Source organism: Pelodiscus sinensis, chromosome 8, assembly GCF_049634645.1.
Source record: "Pelodiscus sinensis isolate JC-2024 chromosome 8, ASM4963464v1, whole genome shotgun sequence".
NCBI lineage: Eukaryota > Metazoa > Chordata > Testudines > Trionychidae > Pelodiscus > Pelodiscus sinensis.
The window spans coordinates 11,885,551-11,909,262 of NC_134718.1; the positions used below are offsets into that span (position 1 = coordinate 11,885,551).

Genomic DNA, 23,712 nt, shown 5'->3' on the forward strand with positions numbered 1-23,712 from the left:
TTTTTAAATGTATTAGGAGCCTAGCGGTTTCATGGGGCCACCAGGGCTCACTTCATCTTCATGTGACCTAGAGCCAAAGCCTGAGCCCCACCACCTGGGACCGCAGAACATCTCTAGGTCTTTAGCCATGGATGGTGGGGTTCTGCTTAGAGGCTCCCTTCTTATGGCTGAAGCTCTTGGGTTTTGGTCCCTTGTTTGGATTGGCAGGACTCGAGCAGGCTCAGGTATCCATACCCCCTCCTGAGGTCGTGTCGTCATTCTTGCTGCAGAAAGGGGTTGCCACGCAGTGGCGTTTGGGAACTCATGCTATAGAGCAGTATGCTTTATACTTATGGAGCGGTCAAGAATAAAATGACCACATGCAAATTTCTTGAGTCAAATGTTGAGTAAACAGCAGTGAAAGAGTGCCCATCTTGGACTCTGGGGATTTTTGGCAATATTTTAAAAATAGACAAATAAATAGACCCATCCGTGATCCCAGATCAGATCAACTAACTCAGGGACAACGGATGCACACAAAACCAAAAGAAAAAAAGAAAAAAAAAAAGACTTCTTCACACCACTGCTACCCAGCACTCTGGGGATCACAGAGCCTACCTATCTGCATTTTTGCTACTTCAAAAAAAAAAACCAATTTGTGTCTAGTAAAGTCATGAATTACTAACAGGTACATTCTCCCCCCACCCTTTTAAAGAACATCTGATCTTGGAGGGATATCACTGAGCTTCATTGGATACAAATCATACTGATTTTATCTCTTTGCTACATAAGAAGGGGGAAAAATGTGTAAGTATCACAAAAGGTCAGGTAGTTTTTGTCCAAGTAATACACTGCTCATGGCTTCAGAAATGATGCCTGTTTATGATTCTGCCATCTGCAGGAGCAGTAGCCTATCATAAAGTTACTATATTGATCTGTCACTAGGGCTGTCTTGTCTGCCAAATGAAAGATGGCTTAAACTCATAACCCGGGCCAGCAGTTTTCTTATTGTAAGCCAGACAAAAATGCCATTGATCTTCTTTGCTGAAGTGTTCTTTTCACAGCTTGCCAGCACAAACACTCTGTTGTCCTTAGTCAGGGCTAATTAGCTAATAATTTAATGCAACTGAGACAGCAGTCTTAGTTTAATTCAGCAGTGAAAGGATATGCAGTAACTTTTAAACGATGTGGTATCTTTTTTAAAGGCTGGCCATTTTAACAGGACTTCTCTCAACTTTTACACTCTCACTTCAACTTTGATTTTACTTGGCACTACAAATAATGTACTTGTGACAGATTCTAAGATGGGTTGTCAATTTAAGTTTTATAGAAAAAGCAAAAGACAGATGGAGAATAGGGATGTAAAGAGTTAACTGGTTACCCAGTTGGCATCAGCCTTACCGGCATGCGTACCTGGTAATCAGTCTGGCCGGAGCAAGCCCAGACCACGGTGCTATGCAGTTGACCCTGCCCGGCCTGGTTGGAGCTCCCCCCCCCACCTGTGGTGCAGTGGGTTTAGCCTGGTTAGAGCAGCCAGTCGCACTGCAGGTGCGGGGCTGCTCCAGAGTGAACCAGTTAAAAAGAGTATTTAATTGGTTAACTTTTTTTTTTATTGTATCCTTGAGTTTTTGGTAACTTGGGCCTTAGGATCGCTTATTAAATGAAATATTAGGTTGATTTAGATTGGAAGCTTACAGTTCATTGGCTTTTCATGACCAATCATACAGATTTAATGATGTTCAATAAATCGAGGGACTACACCTGTCTTCGTCTTGTTAAAAAGATACTGTTGACTAGGTTCAAACTCTAAATATAGGTTTGATAATCTTCCCTTGAAAATGAGGTTTGCTGACCGAATGTGAAAATAAAGTATAACTGTGAATTCAAAAGCTTCTAGTGAACTGTTGGGTTGGGAGCACTGGAGGGATTCAGGGTACCCTTCTGGATTGGCAAAACACATGTAGGCTTCACTCAATCGTGTGTTTGTGTGTGTGTGTGTGGGGGGGGGCGTTAAGTTTTTAATAATCTGCTGTTGGGAGAGAGAAGAACTGAGATGCTGGTCCAGATCCTCAGCTGCAAGCAAGGAGCAGTCAGCCCAGCTTTGGAGGATGATTAATGTTAGGAAACCGGGTTTCTGTTCCTCTGCATCTGTGGCTGATCCAGCTCCTAGCGTAACTTAGAGCAGGCCAACAGCTTCCATAATCGACAGTCGCTTCTTGAACCACCTATTTATCCAGGTCCAGGGATACCTGGCCTCATCTCCCCCTCTGGTGGCTGGGGAGATGGTAGTGATGGGGATGACTTGTGGTATGGGAGCTGCTATAGTGGCTCTGTACCACTCAAATTCAAAAACCCACCTTTTCACACAGGGTGTGTGTGTATTTTCAAGGGTTCTAATCTGATGGGTTTAGGCAGCATATTTGCATGAAGGGCAGGCTATTTTAAAGGAAGTTCCTTTTTAGGAATTTATTATCCTACATAATGTATCCAGTCAATAGAAGTCAGACTACCCTGTGTCTGAGCATTAATTATGCAGTGTCATGTGCTGTGGTTTTTTTTCTTGTACTGTATTATTTTGTATCACAGTTGCAGAAAGGGGAAGAATCATCCCTTACATTTTCCTATATTGTTCACACTTACATTTATTGTCAATGGAGCATGAACAGGTATCCTAATTCTAGTTAAGAATGGGAGGCTAATCTGTGGGGAACCTTAAAGTTGCTTTAATTTGGGGGATTTAGATTATTGTCTCGCAAACCAGCTCAAAAATATTCACCTTTAACAATCCTGTTCTTTTGATAAGGTTCTTAGAACATATCTGTCAAGTTGTGGAAAATGGTGTGCCAATATATGTCATTTTAACTGATTATAAATAGAAATATTGTGATATATACGCCATCTCTGGCAATAATGTCTGTTCCTTAGAGAGATTATAATAATATTGCACAATTGCCTTTCTCTGAAGATTGCGATGTTCTGACGAATCGTTTCACTCTCACACTTGTGTCCTATCTTTGCAAGTTGTTTGAGCTTTTCTTATTCTGTTATAATTTCCTTTTTTAAACAAATAAACTATAGAGTTGTGGGGTTTTTTTTTAATGAAACAAACAAACAAACAAACAAAAAAGAATTTCTTTGTCTTTTTCTGAAGATTCCCAATAGCAAATGCAACTGATTTCAATACTGCACTCCATCTGTCTAGGAAAGAAAAAAGACATTAGTAGTCCACACATGAGCAACTTATTAGTTCATTTGGTGTATGCAGTACAGTGATTCAAGACTGATTTAAAATATTCATCCACAATTACTGGTGCAGCACAGTTCAAAGTGCTGCAAATCTGTGGGTTTGACTGAGAAATTTAAGGAAAATAGCTGCAAATTGATTCTGTATGTAATTAATGAAACATTTCATTCTTATGTAAATATTTAATGCTTGGGTCTTTTTTTTTCTTTTTTCCTTTCTCTCACTCATTTTCTCCTCCCCCCCCCCCCATCCCATGTTTGTTTGCTCAGGGAGTGTGTGTGGGTATAATTCACAGGCGTGTGGTTGGGGGTAGGGAGAGGAAATACACCTAAGATGAGCGGTATCTTCTGCTGCCACAGTGGCTGATCTGAAGGGTTCTAAAGATTAGCAGATCAGGTCTTTATGTTTTGGAAGGAATAGACAATGACACAGATTAATTACATAGGAGGGGTGCAAGGAGGTGGCTTTTCCCACTTCATAGTAGTTTAATTGAATTTTGCAGTTCTCATCAGTGGCAGAGTTTAGGAAGAGCCTGCAGTAAAACCTCAAAGATCCTGAGGCAGCTTCGGCTTGTGTGGACCGATTGTCTTTCAAGTCAGTTCAGCACATTGGACACAAAATTTGCAACGTGTTCTCCTTTTAGCTGCTTCACTGTGTTGTTGAAGGTTTAGTATTTCAGCATGGGCCTGCAGACAGGCCTTTCGTTAGGAAGGCAAACCCTGGATCCCAATCTGAAGCTCTCCAAGCAGATCAGAAAACCAAGATCCAGGGCTACCAGTTTGGGGATACTGGCTTAACTGCTTATTTGATACATTCGCGAGAAGAGTTCTTGAAGATTATCTGTTGTAACTGAACAAATTGGAAGGCAGTGCAAAAACAAACAAACAAACCCCCAAGTCATCTGTTTCTAGACAACAACCCCCTGCATATTAAGATTCTTCCTTTGAGGCGTAGAAGATGTTTTCTTCAGTGCTAGATTTATGTGACATTAATCCAGTGCAAAGGGCTTGGAACTGTAACATCAAACTAGATAACGTCCTTGTATCTCATTTATGTTGCGATGATGCAGCTTTTGCTCATTTGTTCCTAGAAATAATGGGACTACTCGTGTGAGTAAGGGTTGCAAAATCAAACCTTCTGCTCTTTGCCACCGACAGTGGTACAGCCAACAGAAGAAGGATACAGTATTGTAACTTAGGAAACTTCTCATGTGGTGAGCAGTGTTCCCTGTAAACTGTGTGCTTGGGCTGCCATCCAGGAGAGATTTAAATGCAGTTCGGCTGATTAGCAGAGCATCCACAGCCAGCATCATGTGTTTCTACTGGTGGTGCACACCCACACATGCCTTAGTGCTCATAACAAAGTTTATTCCACACACAGATGGAAAAAATTTGAGGGAACATTGTTGGTGAGTCAGAGTTGCAGATGCCACACAGAAAAGATCTTCCTGGCTGTGCAGGTACACATGCAAGCAATGTTTCGATGTACTTGTACAGTTTTATATCTCAAGGCTTTTACATATCCAGTGAGGCTAGTGCATGATATATAGACTTTTAATAGTCTATATTGCTTGGCAGCAAAATTAAGTTATTAAAATTATGATTTTCTTTTGGCAGGCAGGCCTTGTTTTCACTAACGCAGGCCTTTAGCTTACCACTGGGAACATTCTCCGTTTTTTTAAGAAAGAAGGAGTTTTAACTTTGTACAAAATGATGAGAGAGACTGAACTTAAATCAGTACCTTTTGGTCCTTCACATAAATTCCAGATAAATAATTTAGTAAATATAGAAACCTCTTCTTCTGTGAGGCAAGTCTAGAATAATCATGTTTGTTGAAGTATTCTCCCTCATGAATAAATTGTTGAAAAATCCAGTTGAACTAAAAACAGCAATGTTTTTGAAAATATTTTGATTTTTTTTTTTTTAGAATGTTTCATTTTTTGATGAAACATTTGGCCTGGTTTTTCCAAAACATTTTGTGTCTTTTTCGGATTTAGTTTGCTATTTCCTCTCACTTTTGTACTCTTTCTCTCTAGTCCTCCTTCCCTCCTCCCCTTTAACTATGAGTTTTAAGAGGGGTTTTTCCCCCCCATGAAGCGTTTCTTCCATCGATCAACAAATTGTCACCCCCCCACACAGAAAAAGAGAAAATGAAAAAAAGGTCATTTCTTTCAAACATTTCTACAAATGTTTTCTTATTTTAGTAGTTTTGATCAAATACACTTCTCTTTTTCAGTCAGCTGTAATAAAACACATCCGTTAAATGCATTATTATATATGCAACTCTTTGGAGAATCCATAATAGTGGAAAATCCAGCCCACCCTGTTTTGCTCTGTAAGGCTTGGATGGAGAAGATCCCAGAACCCACAGTTCTCCTTAAAAATGTATCCACATCTGCCCAGAACTACTATAATAGATTTATTAGATCCAGTAAATAAAAGCCTTACATTTATTGTATGTCTGTGTTTTATATCTTTAAATTTCATTTAATCCACAATTAAAATGGCCTTACTGTCAACTCAACTTCTATCCCAATTATAGTATCATCTTATGAATTGAGTGTGATTGATTGCCTTTGGACTCTTATGAAGTTAATTTGTCCTCCTTGAAACATTTTGGATTTTTTTTTTGCCACTTTACATTAATAACCTACTAAGACATAATTGCTATATATAAAGTTAAATGCATACATTCTGAAAGGTAATAATTTTGATAGCAAAGGTATGCGGGTAGTGTTTCACTGGAAAGAGAAATGAATGGTTAAAAACAAGCATGTCTAATCTTGTCTCAGTGTTTATGCTCCCAGTAGTGATACTGTCATTTGAGAATTAAGTTTATAGCACACATTTGGGTGGGAGGTTTACGGCTGGATTTGGCAATAATCTACTTAGGAGAACCTGAGATATTTTCTCCTCTCTACCACCTCCCTGTATTTTGCCATTTAGATGAGTCTTGTTCATACATACTGCTTTCTTTCCTTCTTACCCTGCTTATATCTTTTCTCTTAGCAATAATAGCTGCTGAACTAGCTTGTGACTCATCTAGATCATTAGTCTTTGCTTTAAGTGTAGCTTTAAGAGACTCCTTTCTGCCTAAAGGTTATTTGGTATCCAACACATGCACTAAAAATTCAGTGTGTCTGCCTCTCTCCAAATGTGTTCAGTGGGCAAGTGGCCATACCTATGAAGAATCCGATACACTAATTATGACAGAAGCAGAACCTCTGTGCCTACAAACTATGTCTGTTGCTATGCTAGAGTGGGTGATGGTTTGAAAGTATAAAGCTTTAGCTATGGGTGGAGGGTGGAGGGGCAATTTTCCCCCATCCATGTGCAGAATAAATTTTATGTGCACCGAGCCATGTATAGATGTGCACCACCAATAGAAACACATGCTGCTGGCTATGGGCAGCTGTGAGTGCTCTACCAGTCAGCTAGGTGGACCTGAATCTCTCCTGGGTGGCTGCTCAAGTGCTCAGCGTACAGGGAACACTAGTGAGGGATTGAGTTAAATTAGAAATGCGAAATAGGCTGAGTGCTTGCTGTGAATGGTGTCTGGTTGGGAAAGCTGGCAACCCCCTTGGTAGCAGGATGCCATGTAAGCTCTCCCATCTCAGCTACAGCCACAATTCATAACTAGAAATGCAGGGAATATTTTTGACAATCTTCACAGAGTTTCCCTGTTCCACATGCAACCTTTCCAAAAAAATTTTTTTTTGCGCAAAAATAGCCAGCAGCCCAGTGATGAGAACACTCACTTGGGATGTGGGGTAACAAATGTGGGTTCTTTTTCCGCCAGGTTGTCAGGAGAAACATGAATCAGGGCCCTCTGCATCCTGTATGAGTGTCCTAACCCCTGCACTATGGGCTACTGTGGGATGTCGGGGTTTGTCTTCTTGGCTCTGCACCATGGGAAAATGTGGCCATTCTAGCAGTGACCACTCTCTTATGCTTGTGAGCCAGTATTAATGCTCTCTGCGCACGGTACTCCACATATATGTAGGCTGTGTCTAGACTGCATCCCTTTTTCGTAAAAGGGATGCAAATGAGACATATCGCAATTTAAATCCCCCCGCTTCATTAGCATAAAAATGGTTGCCGCTTTTTTCCGGCTCGGACCTTTGCTGGAAAAAAGCGCCAGTCTAGATGCGGATCTTTTGGAAAATAAAGCCTTTTCCAAAAGATCCCATATCCCTTATTTTAAGTGTAGCTTTATTTTTAGCTCATTTTAAGAGGGATAAGGGATCTTTCGGAAAGGCTTTATTTTCTGAAAGATCCGCGTCTAGACTGGCGCTTTTTTCCGGCAAAGCTCCGAGCCGGAAAAAAGCAGCAGCCATTTTTATGCTAATGAAGCGGGGGGATTTAAATCCCCGCTTCATTTGCAATTGCGATATGTCTAATTTGCATCCCTTTTATGAAAAAGGGATACAGTCTAGACACAGCCGTACAGTAAAACTCCATTGGTCTGGCATCCAATGTTCCGGCACTTCTGATGGTCCAGCACCATCGGGAACCTGGAAATGCTCTGGACAGCCGGACAATTGGAGCTGCTCTGCGCCCGGCTTCCCCGATTCAGCCACTGCTGAAACTGACCAGCAGCTGAATTGGAGAAGCCGGGAAGAGCAGCTGGGGTGCTGCTGGGTTGTTCCCGCAGCGCCGAGAGGCGGCGCTAAGGGACCAACCCTGTAGCACACCAGCTGCTCTGCCCCAGGAGTCACCGATTCAGCAGTTGCTGAAACTGACCAGCAGCGGCTGAATCGGGGACACATGGGGCAGAGCTGGACTATTGGAATGGGGGGGCTATGAGGGGTCTGGGATGGCATCCTTCCCCCCCCCCACCCCAGACCCCTCATAGCCGCCGCTTCCGATAGTCCGGCATATCTGATCATCTGGCACCCCCTGGGTCCTAAAGGTGCCGGATTATCTGGAGTTTACTGTACATGGCTAGTGGCAGAACTTTCAAATTGGTGATCCATGGACCGGTAAATGCACCATCATTGGTTTTTATATGCCAATTGTTTTTGACAAAACAGGGAAAAAAACTTTGAAACATTGCCTGCTTACTTTTAAACAAAACCAAGGTTTTGTTACAAGATTAAACATTTTTCACCTATTGAAAATGCAAAGTTTCCAATTTTAAACCACTGAAAACCTGACAATGTTGACAAAATTTAAAAAAAAAATCATTGGGGGAGTATGTGGGTGAGTGTGTGGGGGAAAATCCATCCCTGCCGGTCTGTAATCATTTACTGCACCCACTAGACAGTCCATTATAGTCATTTAGGAGAAAAGTACATAGTAAACTGTTTTAAAGCAACAGGTTACAGTGTAAACATAATACAGTGCAAATTTGATAGTGTGTGTAGGCCACCCAAGTGTATACCTAAGGCAGCTTTATAATCACAGCCTCATTGTGTAATCTGTACCTCTAGATCTCTGTGCTGTTCTTGGAAGAGAAATTATGTAACACATGGCTGTTGAGGAAGGGTTTGTTTGTGCCTGTAGGGCACCAGCCCTCTGCTAGGAGGAGGGGCAACCTAGTAAAAAAAAAAAAACAGATCCAGATCCAGAGCCTGTCGCTTCCCTTAGTGGGAGCTCAGGGAAAACAAGCTGCTAGTCCCTACAGCGCACTAACATGCAGCAGCAGTCTGCCCAGGACTACAGGGAGACAAGCACTCTCTGGCCTCTGTGCAGCCAGCAAGTTCTGTTGGCTGGTGAATCGGGGGCATCTCACCTATCCTCTTTCAGGTGTTGTACAGGGGTTACACAAAGGGAGCAGTGGTGGCACTTTGATGGATTTTGGTATGCATTTTGGAAAGAAGAGTTAAAGCCATTAGTTAAATTAAATATATAGTCTTGTATCTCTGCAGTGTCTTGGCTCTTTGAACTATATCCATTATTTCTTTTCCAGTATGGTGCTTAAAATCTATCCCATAAGTACTCAAGATTTTCTTCGCTGTAAAACTAGCAGACAACTCCCCCCTCCTTTTTTCAAGTGGGAGTTCTGCAAGGGCCTAAGAAATATGGAAAGTTCACATGATGCTGAATATAAATAGCTACAGGAAATTTTGCAGCAATAAAATTGCAGAAACTTTGCAAACCTATAGAGGGCTCAATTAACTAACTTATAATGCAGGCTGCATAATGAAGGTTATATTTGATGTTTAAAGACACTTTTGTGTACACATTTGTCTGTTTTTCTGAGTAACATAGAAAGCGTGTCAGGTGAATGCTTCTCTTGGAGCGAAGATAATTCTGGATATGATGTTTATGGATGAGGAGGTCTAGCATCTGGTCCGCTGAACAGTTCATTCTGGGATTGGGGGCATTCCTAATTTGAAAGGGGGCCTCCCGTTTAACGAGAAAATAAGTGGATTTGGTAATAATTCTAAAACCAGAATGAACTTTTTAGTTGCATTCCACCCCATAATTTAGGCCTGAATGAGACTGTTGTTGCATGCTTAAGCACATGTCTTAAATTTTTTCAGGCTAAATGAGGCCATGTTGATTCACTAGGGGTTCACTTTTTTGTGTCTCTCCTGCTTTCACTTTATCTGGGTTTTGCTTTTAGTTTCTTCTGCTGATTTTCAAGAGATGAGGGTTTGACACCTACTTACAGTGTCTCTCCTTTCTCCTTGGGCAGACAGAGGTAGGGAGCTTCAGGAAAACAAAGTGATTAATTGTTCCTCAGCAGTGACTTCTCTTGCTGACTGTGGAGCAGAGTTGTTTGGCTCTGAAGGGAGTTTTTTGACTGTCCCCTGTCAAAAAGTTGGTAGCTGTGAGGTCAGACCAGTGTATGTGAGACGGAAGGGAAATCCGCCTTTTCTTGTGATCCGCGTAAGTGGTTGAAACTGTTATAATTCAACACTAGCTCATGTCACTTCCCCATTCAAAACATTTCACTGGTTTTCCCCGGTTTTCAAGCTTTCGCTCAACTCTTCTCTAGCTAAATCCTTGCTTATTTCTCTTTGTTAACCTATTTCTTTCTTTCCCCACACAAGCCCTTCTGGTTAATAGCTCCCCGTGTATCCTGCTCCCACTCTTGTCTTCATACCTTCTTCCATGCTGCCCTATTGTGCTTGGAACAGACTTTGTTCCAGTCCCGCCTTAAAAAACAAACAAACAAACCTATTCCATAAGGCCTGACAATAAGCCACTGAGGAGATGCATTTAAATGAGAAATATGTTGAACTGGCCATTGTGAATGATTTGCTCTGTGTGTGTCCTACACACTCTCAAGCTATATTTTCCTTTCTCATTGTTTACTCTTGCAGCATTGCTAATTACCAACCCCACATATTCAAAAACTATGTGTAAGGCACTCAAAATCATGGTTGGCTTAAAAGTCATTATATTTATAAAAATGCTCTGCAACCCCACCCCACATTTGGGGTCCTTTTTATTTGTCTTCTCTTTTTTCAAGCCGTTGAGGCGTGCATTCGGGTCACATATCTGAATTTTTCTGTACAACAGTGGGGGCTAGACATCGACAGCTACGTTTTTCTTTTTTAACATGGAAACTGAGATTTACTTATATTCACAGGATTCCAAGAGCTGAGGCTGAAAGCAAAACACCAAATATTGTCAGACTCATGATAAAATCACAAGAGTTGACAGACAACGCTGTCCACAATGTTCACTTACTGATCATAGAGTCTCATCGCCTCAGAGCAGAGAGTTTAGTCTTTTGTAACTTATAATGCACCACAGATCTGTTGTCCTATAAAAATAATCTAGTATCAACTGCCTTTTAAGGATTGAACATGTGATAGCCACAAAACTTTATTAAAAAGAGGCTCCTTTGAGTCCCACAGCTTGGCTTTTGTGCTCCCTCTGCTGGCTCATCAGGAGCAGCAGACATGCTGTGCTTGCATTGGCAGTGCTGAAGTGAAAACTGGGAGCTTTGTTAGGAGAGATTGTCAATGTGCGTAGAACAGAGAGTTCATCTTAACAGTGCACTGCTCGTACAACTGCCTCACTGAATGTTCAGTGCTTACAGGACAGTGAGAGAGGCTGCATCCTCAGGTTGATAGCAAGTGTTTGTGGAGGGGTAGTATGTGGGCAGCACAGAAGAGGTGTGTTTTTTAGGCCAGCTTTTTAAGAAAGGGATGGAGACTCTGTCAGGTGGGATTATTAATAATAGCAATACTCAGCTGTTGTGCAATGCTTTTCAGCCATAGGTCAGAAAGCACTTGTAAAAGGAAGGACAGTACCACAATCCCCATTTTACAGATGGGCAAACCGAGTCCCAGAGAAGTGAAGTGAATCACTCAGCATTGCATAGTGTGTCAGTAGCAGAACCTAGAACTTCTGACTCCTCTATTAGCTGGAACAAAAATTTAACCTCTAGTGGGAAGACGTTAACTTGAGGGTGTGGGTGGAGGAGAATCTGTGGAAGAGAACAAACATGTAATGGAGAAAATAGACATTGTCATGAGACTTAAAGGTCAATTGTTCTCCAATAGTGTCTGTCCAAATGTGGACTACCTAAAATGGCTGTTTTGTACCAAAAACCCATCCAAATCCATTTCTGAGGCGGATTGTTTCTTTATATCAATATGCATATTTCATTTGGGGTTCTTAGCAAACAATTTAATTTTTACCTTTTTTATTCTTTATGAATTATTCATGAACAAATTAAATACCCCTGTAATCCAAATAGCAACTTACATTTTTCATTATTCATAACTTACATTTTTCATTATTCTACATTTGTCATCCAACCCTGAATCTGAATATTTTGAGGAATCTGAGTTGTTCCCTGAGTACCTGGCTTTAATTCCTGATAATTGTTGATAGACAGGTAGCCGATAGAATGGACACTCGAATCACATGTGAAATTTTCTGCTTTGGAAAAGTGGTTTTTCATGAATATTCTCGCAAACAAAATATCATTGTGTGAAAAGTTACTTGAAAATCAATAAAAAGATTGTGAACAATGTTCCCTGTAAACTAAGCACTTTGGCAGCCATGCAGGGAAGATTCAAATGCTCCAGCTTGTTAGCAGAGAGCCCACAATACCCACAGTTGACAACATGTGTTTTTACTGGTTGTGCACATCTGCACATGCCTCAGTGCACATAATAAAATTTATTCCACACACAATTGAAAAAATTAAAGGGATCAGTGATTGCAAACTGTATTCATATGTGAATGTTCTCCTTTTTTTTTGCCCAGTATTCTGAATTTTAGAGCCTGTTTCTAGAAGCCTATAAGGAAGGATTCCTTGCTTGGCTGCTGAGACAGCAGGTAACAGAACTCATTCTGCCAGTAAACATTCCACTGTCCCCGTCACAGTATTTCTTTTATTATTTAAAAAGCATTTCCTAGAAGTCAAGGTGTGGCGCCAAAGTAATTGGTAAATTTGCTTTGTTTTGCTTCAGAAAATATGGTGTTTTGTGGTATTTTGTTTCCCACTCTCCTCCACCTAAGGAAAGATCAGGTTTGTTTTTGTTTTGTGTTTGTTTTAATGATAATAGCTCATAACATTCATCAAAGACTTTGCACAAAAAATGAGAGTTCGGCATGGCATTTATCTGAAAAAAAAAAAAAGTTCCTTTCAGGTTCATAAATCTGGATACTCAGCTCAGTAGAATTCACTAGCTGCTCTCCATCTTCATTTTACAGATGAGCAAACTTTAAGGTTTAAACAGATGAAGTGATTCGTCCCTTCGTTTCACAACAGATCAGTGGCATTGCTGGTTACAGAGCCTAGGATCCCACATTTTAGGTCCCCCCCCATATTATATTTTTTAAACATTTAAAATTTCTTGAGTTTTTGCAAATCTGCTGTAGCCACTTAAACGGTGCCTTGCACTAACGAGGATGCATGAGTGTCGTATCTATATTTCATTGCAGGAACATGGATCGTGTTATGTGAAGGCCCTGAGGACATAGTCATCTGCTCCTGAGAGGAAGAAGGCACTTGCGGAACTCAGGTAGGAAGATTTTTGTATTCTCACCTGGTAAAATACACATGGGCTTCTTCTCTTTTCTAGCTAGTGCATCATGGTTTATGCTTTAACCACTCATTTACTATTAAGGTTCTTTTGAAAAGCAGTTTGATTGATGGCAATGACAGAACCCTGCAAGCAAAGCTCTTGGTATAAACATTCATTGGCTACCTTGGTTTAATTCTGTTGACTCTAATACATGCTGTGAATGAGCCTTGCACTAGCCATTCCAACTGCAGACTAGAGCATTAGTATGTTCCACATGCTCACAGTAAATGTGCACTTATAAAAAACAAACTTTAGTAACCCTTTAACAATTCAACACCAGTTTCAATGCAGGAGTGTTCAGCCTTGATATGCAGGTGTAATGGGGAATAAAAAGTACACAACAAGCTTTATTGTTGTTTGGTTTTGTCACATTAAGGCATTTCCTTCAAACTTGTTCTACCCTCTTAGTTTGGGTCCATCTTTTTTTTAATAGTTTTTGACATACATAAGATGATATTGCCTCTCTGTTTTTGGCATAGCCAGAGAGTACTTTTAGGGGTCTTCAAGTGTTTTTGCAATGTGGATCCGCATTTTGTCTTGTCGGTCATCTGAACTCCCACTTACTGTCATGCAGACCATTTCCACTTCCACTCTCAAGAATGTCTCCATGGCCTTGCATATGTGGGGAGGTAACTGTAGGGAAACATTTAATGTGTGTTCAGTTGTTTTGAATGCAACATAGCATCTGCAAATAAGGAGGAGTTAGTACCATGTGACCATTCAGCTTTTTGCAGCTCATCAGCCAACGGTTTACGGATCATAATTAGAGAGGGACTGGTGTTAATTATTGAATACACTTCCCTTATTTATTTCTCCCTAGCATTTCAATGATACATATTGGTTAGGTGCAGACTGTTGCCTGGAAGCATTTCTTCATCAATGTTTCTTCCCGGCCTCACCTCCAAACACTCTCGTCCTATCCGCATGCTTATTTCGAGGACCAAATGAGAAAAAAAATGACCGATATTTATAGGCTGAGAGGGGAAGAGAAGGTGTATTGAAAATCTTGCTTCCAGCAGAAAATGCCATCCCAGTTTTGCCTCTGATAATTAGAAACATTTGTGGCATGGCCCATGGAGCAAGTTAGTGGTGTGTGCTTGCCATTTGCTGTACTTTTTACTACAGTGCTGCCTTCCTTTTTTGTGTTTTTTTTTTCTTTTAAAACAGGAAAGCAAATGTTCACAGGTATAGAAAAAGCATTGTATGCTCCCCCCCGCCATATCCCTTATCTCTTGAATGATTACTTACAGATACTGATAAAAATGGAAGGCTATTATTCAGGCTATTATTCACACTGTGAGTCATCTTTGGTCACACTTAGCAAAACTTGCATGGACAAATCCGTTAATTAACAGAGCTAACAAAAATCAAACTGAAAAATGGGAAAGACCTCCCCTCCCCTCTATAAGAGCAATTAACCAAGTCTTCCCTGGGAGGTGAGAGGGAAGATGGCTTAATTATTTATACCAAGAAATAGAAAAGTGCAGAACAAGAAAGATAAAACGTGGTTTAGAATATCCCGGAAATATTTTTGTAGCAGTGTCCTAAAAAGGATGTTCAGGTTTGTTCCCTGCATCTGAATACATGTCTAAAGACTTGATCTTTTCAGTACAAAATAAGATGATGTGTTCAGCCAAATAATCTTTAAAAACAACCTTGCGTATGCTGCCCTGGCCATGGATTCTGGCTTCAAAGAAAAAATTTCCCTTTTCCATTCCATGAAGAAACTCAAGGGAAAGAAGTTCCTGGCTGTGCCTACAAGTCACATGGTCTCTCTGCTGTAGAGCTGGAATGTTTGCTATGGTATTTCCGGAGGCTTCATAAACACACAGAAAGCAGGTTTTTTTTAATTTTTTGCCAGCACAAGGACATTACAATCTGGGAGTGCTGAGCTCAAATGATTAGGGTTTCTCTTATAAACAGTGCAAGTGCGTTTTAAATATGTACGTTTTAATGAAAGAAAACTCAGGAAAGCAATATTGTTCTACATGTGTGAGAGACTAAAGCAGTTGTTTTTGAAATTTAATTCTTGGCAAGTTAAATATTAAAGCAAACCCCTCCGCTTAGATGCTCAGAACAGTTCCCTTTTGACAAGTATCATTTTAAAAGGCAGTCTGTAATCTGACGTGATAGCTGTCATCTTGCAAACAAGAGAAATGGAAACAAAAGATGATCACTCAAACGAGGTTATAGAGAAGAGCCATTCTCTAAGTCTTGCTGTCACAGTCTGGAGTCCCCAAGTCAAATTAGAAGAACTTTGAATTCGTTCTGGCTCTTGAGATCTTGCAGTTAAGATTATACAAACTTGCTCTTTCTCATTGTAAGAGTACCTGTTCCTTCTGTGACTCTGTAAACACCAATCCAGACTGGGTTGGAGGATGAAGGATGAAGATCTGAGTCTTGGATAGGAGTCAGCCATTTCTCTCTGGTGAGTGAAAGCTTTATAGACACATTGATACAGCTTTATTCACAAATGAAATTAGTGAGGAGTGATCAAATTAGAGGTGAGCATACCGATCCCATTGTAGTTGCACAACATGGATGTATGTCTACACAGCAGCATTATTTCGGAATAACTGACATTGTTCTGAAATAACAAAGTGTGCAGCTACACTACAAGCCATTATTTCGAAATAATGTCAAGGTGGAGGACTTCTTACTCTGGCTCATGGTAATCCTCATTTCACGAGTAGTAAGGAGAGTCGAAAGAAGAACGCTTTTCCTTCGACTTTCTGCTGTGTACACAGCACCAAATGCTGAGTTAAACTATTTTGACTTAAGCTACCCAGTTGACGTAGCTGAAGTTGCATAGCTTAATTCAACTTTGTCCTTGCTGTGTAGACATATCCTATGACACTGTGACCTTGTTTAAATTTCAAAAACATATACCTGCTCTCAAGCACTGTGCTGAAACAGCATTACTAAATTTCATACTGTAGATGCACCCAACCAGGGAAGAACATTTGCTGTGAGAATAACAAACACAGACAACACAGGCTGCTTGTTGAGGAAGTAATCTTCTTTCTGTAAAAAAGAAGTTCTCTGGACTTCTCTAAAAACCCTCCATCTTATTTTACTTTCTTATTCATGACATTTAGATGCTGGTAACTTTAGTCTACAAAAAAAAGAAAAAAAAAAAAAGAAAGAGAGAGAGAAATGGAAAAATGTGGTTAGAAATTGTTGCGGGGTGGGTTGTTGAGGAAGAAAATAGATTTTAATTTGTAACTTCTTCAGTTTTTCACTGAAATTAGAAAATTTGAGTGTTTTCATAGAATTTTTCATCTTCAAAAATGGAAGGTCATTTTTCATAAACAAAAAATGTTTTTGACATGCTCCGTTTCATTATACTATGGTAACTTTTCAAGGCCCCACCAGAGGTCTGAGACGCATGGTACTAAACACTATACAGAGTAAGACTCAGTCTTTGTTCCTGAAATCATGCACTTGAAAGAGACAAGGCAGAGAAAGGGCAGGGAAAATAAAAATGGCATTACCCCCATGTTATGGTTGTGGGACTGAGGCAACAAGAGATTAAGTGTCTTGTGTGAGGTGGAAGAAGTCATCGTCTGTGGGCGAGTCCTACTGTCAAGATCAGAGCTCCTGCATCATAAACCAGCATATTAACCGCAAATAATCCATCTCTTTTTAACTTTTCTTCAGCAGTTCATCTTCCCTGTGAATAAATATTCCTATTGAATGAGACTCGGTTGGCCTGAAATGTGGTCTCAGTGGCTCAACTGAAATTGGAATATTTTTCTGTTTTAATAAAGACTGGGATAGCTGGTCACCCCAGGTGGTGTCTGTCTCAGCTATTTGCCTTGAACTCCTGTCATTTGTGTCTGGGGTCTGTTGGGGAAAGTCTGACAGAAGCGAATAAAAAATACTGAGTGGAGAAGACCTTGAAATGGGGAAGATGGAGAGAGGCAGGTGAGGGGGGGGAAAAACCCAGGACAATAATGGATGACAAAGAAAAGAGAGTAGCAAAGGACAAGAAAAAGTAGGAGCTATGAGGGAGATAGGAATGGAAGGAAGGCATTTAACAGGGGAAAACAGCATTCGCTGAAGGAAAATCTTAAATGAAAGGCAGGAGCTAGTAACTTGTTATAAGGAGAGGTAAATGTACTAAACCTTGGGTATCAAGACTGCTGCAGGAGGTGTGGGTGGGATGTAACAGCGGTTTTGGAAATGGTTCTCAGTATTCTTTTCCCCCATTATTTTCCCCAAGACCAAATGGAAGTACTGCACACAGCTCTGCCTTTTACAGTTCTGCCACAGTGAGTAGCATCTTAAGGTCTTCCTGCAGATAAGTGTAAAGTAATGCACTTCGGGAAAAATAACCCCAACTATACGTATAGTATGATGGGGGCTAATCTGTCTACGACAAATCAGGAAAGAGATCTTGGAGTTATCGTGGATAGTTCTCTGAAAACTTCCACACAGTGTCAAAAAAGATATTTTGGCCTTGGAAAGGGTTCAGAAAAGGGCAACTAAAATGATTAGGGGTTTGGAACGGGTCCCATATGAAGAGAGGTTAAAGCAACTGGGACTTTTCAGTTTAGAAAAGAGGAGACTGAGGGGGGATATGATAGAGGTCTATAAAATCATGAGTGATGTGGAGAGGGCGGATAAAGAAAAGTTATTTATTCGTTCCCATAATAGAAGAACTAGAGGACACCAAATGAAATTAATGGGTAGCAGGTTTAAAACTAATAAAAGAAAGTTCTTCTTCACACAGTGTGTAGTCAACCTGTGGAACTCCTTGCCAGAGGAGGATGTGAAGGCTAGGACTATAACAGTTTAAAGAGAAGCTAGATAAGTTCATGGAGGTTAGGTCCATAAAAGGCTATTAGCCAGGGGATAGAAATGGTGTCCCTGGCCTCTGTTTGTCAGAGGCTGGAGAAGGATGGCAGGAGACAAATCACTTGATCATTGTCTTCGGTCCACCCTCTCTGGGGCACCTGGTGCTGGCCACTGTCGGCAGACAGGCTACTGGGCTAGATGGACCTTTGGTCTGACCCAGTACGGCCGTTCTTATGTTCTTATGCAGTGAGCACCATTGGATGAGTTGATTGTTAATGTGAGCCATAAGCGTTAAGGGATAGTGTGATATCATCAGTGTTAAAGATCAGCGATCAAAATAGAGACTCAAGCAAGCATGTACATTTTCTATGTTAGAGAGTTGTTAGAAAAGCCCACATGTCACTCTGGCCTTCAGAGAGGCTATTTTTAGCCATAGCATGCGGGTCTGATCTGTGGGTGTTTGAAGGATCTACAGACATACTAGAGGGCGTGGGTCAAATACTTTTCCTTGACAGACAGATGTTTCTTATCTCTCCTCCCCTTTACCATCAAGAGGTCACCAAAGCAAATGCGTTTAGCTGTTCCTTTAGATTGGTGCCTGAAAAGCAATCAGCATATTCCGGAAATGGACATGATCCAGGAAAGCCTTTAGATGAGAAGAGCTCTCTCCACACTCAATGAAGGCTGAAGGTTAGATTCAATGACTTTTAGGCTTCTGTTCAGTACTTTTGCCTAGTTTGAGGAAACTCTCTTGGGCTTATTACACTTACTATTAAGCCTTTATCCTCTCATAGCTGTACTATGGTTGTGAGGGTAACTAAACCGCAGGCTGTATTTTACAGCCCAACCCGAACTAGTTCTGCTCTGCTTTTCCAGAGTGCAGCTTGGAACAAAGGAAGGGAAATCTTTTTTTGCCCGAGAGAGACTTTCTTTGGAAGGGGATATCTCAAGAAAGAGAGAGTGCCTGTAGGTTTTAGGGATGTAAACTCCCGGTTAGGTGGTTAACTGGTTAATGAAATGTCTAACAAGTTAATCATGGTGGAGACGGGGGAGGGGGCGTTCTGTCCAGGCTGGAGCAGACCCGCCACTCACAGCATGGCCAATTTAGAGCAGCCTGCCCCCCTCTGCAGTGTGCTCCAGGCATGGGACTGCTCCAGCTGGGCCGGACCCACTGCACCACACCACACCATGGGCAGGAGGGACTGCTCTGAGCAAGCCCAGCCAGAGCAACTCCCCATCATTAACCAGTTACTGGTAAGAGGCATGCTTACTGGTTAACTGGTTAACCCTTTGCACCTCTAGGAGATTTGTCATGGCCTAAGAAATAGATGCCAACAATGGGCCAGAAAACTATGTAGTTCCTGTAAACTGAAGAACGGTTTCCACCTGGGTTGTATTCCCTTCTAAAGGAAGGTGGGGAGGATGTCTTGTTAAGACTTTTTGTACATGGTGACTGTCTAGGAAGTGCTCTCTGCCTTTCATTAAATATTGTAAATGTAGACAGACTGTACCAGGTGTCATTTTGGGCCGCAATGTTAGCACTGTCTGGTTCCTTAGTCCACCTTGCTTCAGGCTTTGAAATACATACCTTTGGGTTGATGCCTACACAGAATCTAATAGAGGGTAGATTTTTCCTTTGAGAAATCCAAACTACAGCGCCCTCAGTCATAAAAATCTTGTGAAGGCTGGTTATTGGTTGTGTCTGTTCGGACTGGCATGGAAGACTAGAATGGGAGTACCTGTTGGTCTGTGACTGGAGAATTCAAATGACAGAAAAACTATCTACAGGTAAAATTACTCCTTAAACAACTCTAGTCTTTTCATGTGAAATAAATACTGTCTTAATCAGATTAAATTTAAGTATGCCAGAACTTTAAGCATAGAAAAGCTTGATACAGAGGGGAAATTCCTTTTCAATTCGGCGTTATCTGTTTTTCCAAGTGAACACTGATAAATACAGAGAAATGCCCAACTAAATCTGTATAGGGTAGAATTGAATAAACCTTTATTAACCTTGTACTAGAGTTGTCTTCCAGGTTGTGCTGTCACATGTAACGCCCTGGTAAATGCCCAACTGGAAAAAAAGACACTAACATGACTTCTTAGATAGTGCAAACATTGTATATGAGTTTCATTTCCTGGAGGTAAAATGTCTCAATGCTTTCCCTTGTCTCTTAGTTTATCTTGCCATTATGTGAGAGCTGTGTGTTAGTGAGAAAACCAAAGGAAGTTTCTGTAGCTCTCTTTTTTTTTAAATGGCAGTTTATTTTTTTGGGAGGCCATTTTGCATGCATAGACTTCCAAAGTCATCTTAATCCTTCTAGGCCTGGGTAAGGAATCTTGAATACGGTAGGCGAAAGGGATTGAAAATAACTCCTCAAGAGTTATACTTTCTTCATTAAATTTCACAGAGATTGGTGAAAATGGAGCTTCATTTTAAGGGAACGTGGACAGAACAGGTTCTGTTTTTGACCTCGGGTTCTTTGAACTGTTGAAATGATATGATAACAATGTAAGTACACCAGTGTAAACCCAGCTAATAAGCATTCTACAGACTGATTCCATTCAGGCTGGGGTAAATTATACTATGCACCTGTACATCAGGACTCGGTGCTACACAAGTGCAACAAAGACACAGGGTAGAAAAGCCCTTAGTTGGGTGTGCCTTCCTCTGAAAATCGGGCTTCTTGTGGGGTGTTTTTTTGTTTCTGTTTGGTAGGTGTTTAGTTTTGTTTTTGGCCTGAGCTTCTTTAAAGAGGACTAAATAAGAGCAATTTTTCAAATATTCTATCATCATGTAACCTTCCGGAAGGGTTTATTGCTGTCTCCTGCACTAAAAAATATTTTATTTTGATATGGAGAAAATCCAGACATATTTTTATAGCCTTTTAAGGGACGTAAGCTTGCATTTTTTTCTTTGTGTGTAGAGAAATATTTCCAGAAGAAATAAGATACTGCCTGCATCTTCATTTTTTTCTGCCATACAAAAACAGCTAATTGGCTAACTGGCTACATTTTTACTTTTTTTCCTCTCCTTAATCTTGTTTATCTCTTCAGAGTGTTCTTCCAGCTATCAGAAATGTATTCGTGTAGGGGTCTTTCATAAGTTATTTTAAGAATTGGCACGTTGTTGTGAAATGCATATCAAAGGGATAAATAGGGAGTATAACTTGTAGGATGAATGTTTCTATCAAATTAAACAAAGCATAATACAAATACGTGGGCTAGATCCTGGCTGATGAAATTAACATCAGTTTACATCACCTTCTTACCATATGAGCTTCGATACATACTCATATAGCAAGTTCAGTCTTAATAATAATTTCCTTCCTTTCCTTGTGTATATCTAGATATATCTGTAGCCTTACTTTAATCTGTTTTTTAACCTTTAATCTAATTTGTATTATTAAGTTTCACCTAGATTTATTTCAATAATATGAAAAAAATAATGGGAAAGAGAGACTATTCTTTGAAGTGCCCATTAATGATCTGCTCATGTAAATGCTCATGTAAATGTTTGAAGTACTAATAAGGATATGTAAATTGCAGTTTTTCTGCACAGACACACACATATGAAGTGTTGGATAATGTGGCTGCAAGGTTGGTGAATGTACATTAAACTGATGTAACATGTGAATGTGATTTAACATATGACTATAATTGATTTTCAACTCAAAATAGATTAGCTATTCGTTAAAAATATCTATTTTGCCCTATGGCCTAAACTCTAAAAGATTTTCAAAGGAGACTTTGAGTTAGTGAGACATCAATTGTCCCCATGTAGGAAAAAAAACCTTTTTTTGAAATCCTCTAAATGAAAGTAAACCAAATTGGGCTTAAAAAGGTAACAAGAAAAGATCAACTCTCATGGTTTATTTGCCTCTTACTGGTCTTTACCCTGAAACATATGTAATATAAAACCAAAATAAACAAACATTAAAAATTGTAATGAGATAAGAGGCACTGGGCAAGTGGGAACAACGGTTTTGAAAGTTGCTGGATCAGACTACATTGGACCCATTGTCCATCTGGTCTTCAGTATCACCAGATACTTCAGAGAATGTGCAAGAAACCTCATGTTATGAAGAAGTTGGGTAATTTGTCCTCTGTGTTAGGTGCCTGATATTGTCTAATAGTTACTTAGAGATTTGTTTGAATCCTGAAGCATGATATCATGTGGCAGTGAGTTCCACACTTATTGCACATTGGAAAAAGTGTTTGCTGTAATTGATCTTGAATTTGATCACATCATATCCTCTCATCACATGCTTTGCCAATGTATCAGAGGCAGCAGCATGGGGAGGGGAGAGGAGGGAGGCATAATGCGTGTAGATAGCTATTTTTTAAGCCAGATGCCCATGCGTACCAGCTCCCGCGAAGCTGCAGCTCCTCCCTCTCCCCCCCAGGCTGCTGCTTCTGATACGGCTCTGTGGGAGCCCCCTCCACCCTGCCTGTCAACACGTAAATGCTGAATTTTTCAGTGGTTACATATTTACCTAAATATACACATTTTAATACCCCTAGTTAGTATATAGACTAACACAGTGCTACCGCGCCGATACCTGTCAAGGTGACTGTAGGAAGGTCATGGTGGTGCCACCTCGACTTTAGCGTTGCTGCCGACCAAAGGGCGGCCACGGTTCTGAGCAGCAGGCAGTGTAAACGTCAGGGTCAGGTGATATGGGGGGAACATCACTTTGGAGGGAAGGGGGCATAACCTGCCATGTGGGTAGGCAACCGACCAAGGCCTCGTGGTCAAGGTGGTGCCATGGCTTCCCATCCCAACCTCCCTCCCCTGCCAGCCCAAGGCTCGTTTAAGTCTCTCACACGAGGCCCAGAGCTGGGGAGGAAAGAGAGCCGAACCTTTGTAGCAGTGTGGGGGTTACCAGTGCTGGAACCGGGAAGTGCTGGGGTCTGTGCTTCCCACTCTCTAACATGGATCCTCCCTCCATTCTGGTACCATTGGCGAGGGCATCCCAACCAGGGGCTTCTCCCATGCACTGGGCTCCAGTTGCTAGACCCAGCCGGGCTGGGGAAGAACCTTACTCCCTTTTCTCCTGCAGAGGCTGCTCCCAGGACCTGCTCAGAACCTCCCCTCCGATTCTACAATATTCTGTTTGTGCTGGGGTGACCAGTTCTGCCCAGAGAATAGTGCACCATTGATTTATATAGTGACATTATAATACTCTCTGTATAACCCTCCATTCCAGGGTGATATGAGATGATATTTCATTCTCCATACTCATTCCACCTTTGGTCTCTTTGCTGAGACTACGGGTATAGGGTGTAGTTTTCCTTTGTTTGCTCATATTGATTCCTCCCCACTAGGAGCTGGCCCGAGTCCATTGAACATCTGTCAGAGAGTAATACCTTTCAGACATTACCATCCTGGACCTGATTTGAACTGTTGACCTAGACGTGAAATGCTCCTTATTCCCATTACCAGTCCCCAGAGCCATGTACTCCTTCCCGTCCCCTCACCCACTGCTGTTTATCTGCTGCCATAGCTCTTGCAGTCCCCCTGAAACCTCCAGCATGACCCCTGTTTCTTCCATCTGCTGTCTGTAGTGGCACTAGCAAGCCTCAGCAATCTTTTCTCTTATCAGTAATGCTGTAGTAGCATTCGGAGCACTGCAGTGCCTTTACAGGGGCAGGCAATAGAAAAGAAACCAGCTGAAAATAGCCAGTA

The 23,712-nt window shown here is 41.0% G+C and overlaps 1 protein-coding gene across 22 annotated transcripts in view; it reads left to right on the forward strand.

Moving 5' to 3' along the window:
- Positions 1 to 23,712, forward strand: part of ZMIZ1 (zinc finger MIZ-type containing 1) — a 510,613-nt gene that overhangs the window by 165,871 nt on the left and 321,030 nt on the right. For 19 of the 22 annotated variants that reach the window (XM_075934736.1, XM_075934735.1, XM_075934734.1 and 16 more), the window contains one exon: positions 13,081 to 13,160. The exons of 2 other annotated variants lie outside the window; for them this stretch is intronic. The gene's annotated coding sequence lies outside the window, so the exon portion shown is untranslated. Of the gene's footprint in view, positions 1 to 12,399; positions 12,472 to 13,080; positions 13,161 to 23,712 lie in introns of all 22 variants that reach the window. One more of the 22 variants, XM_075934739.1, reaches the window with a different exon arrangement.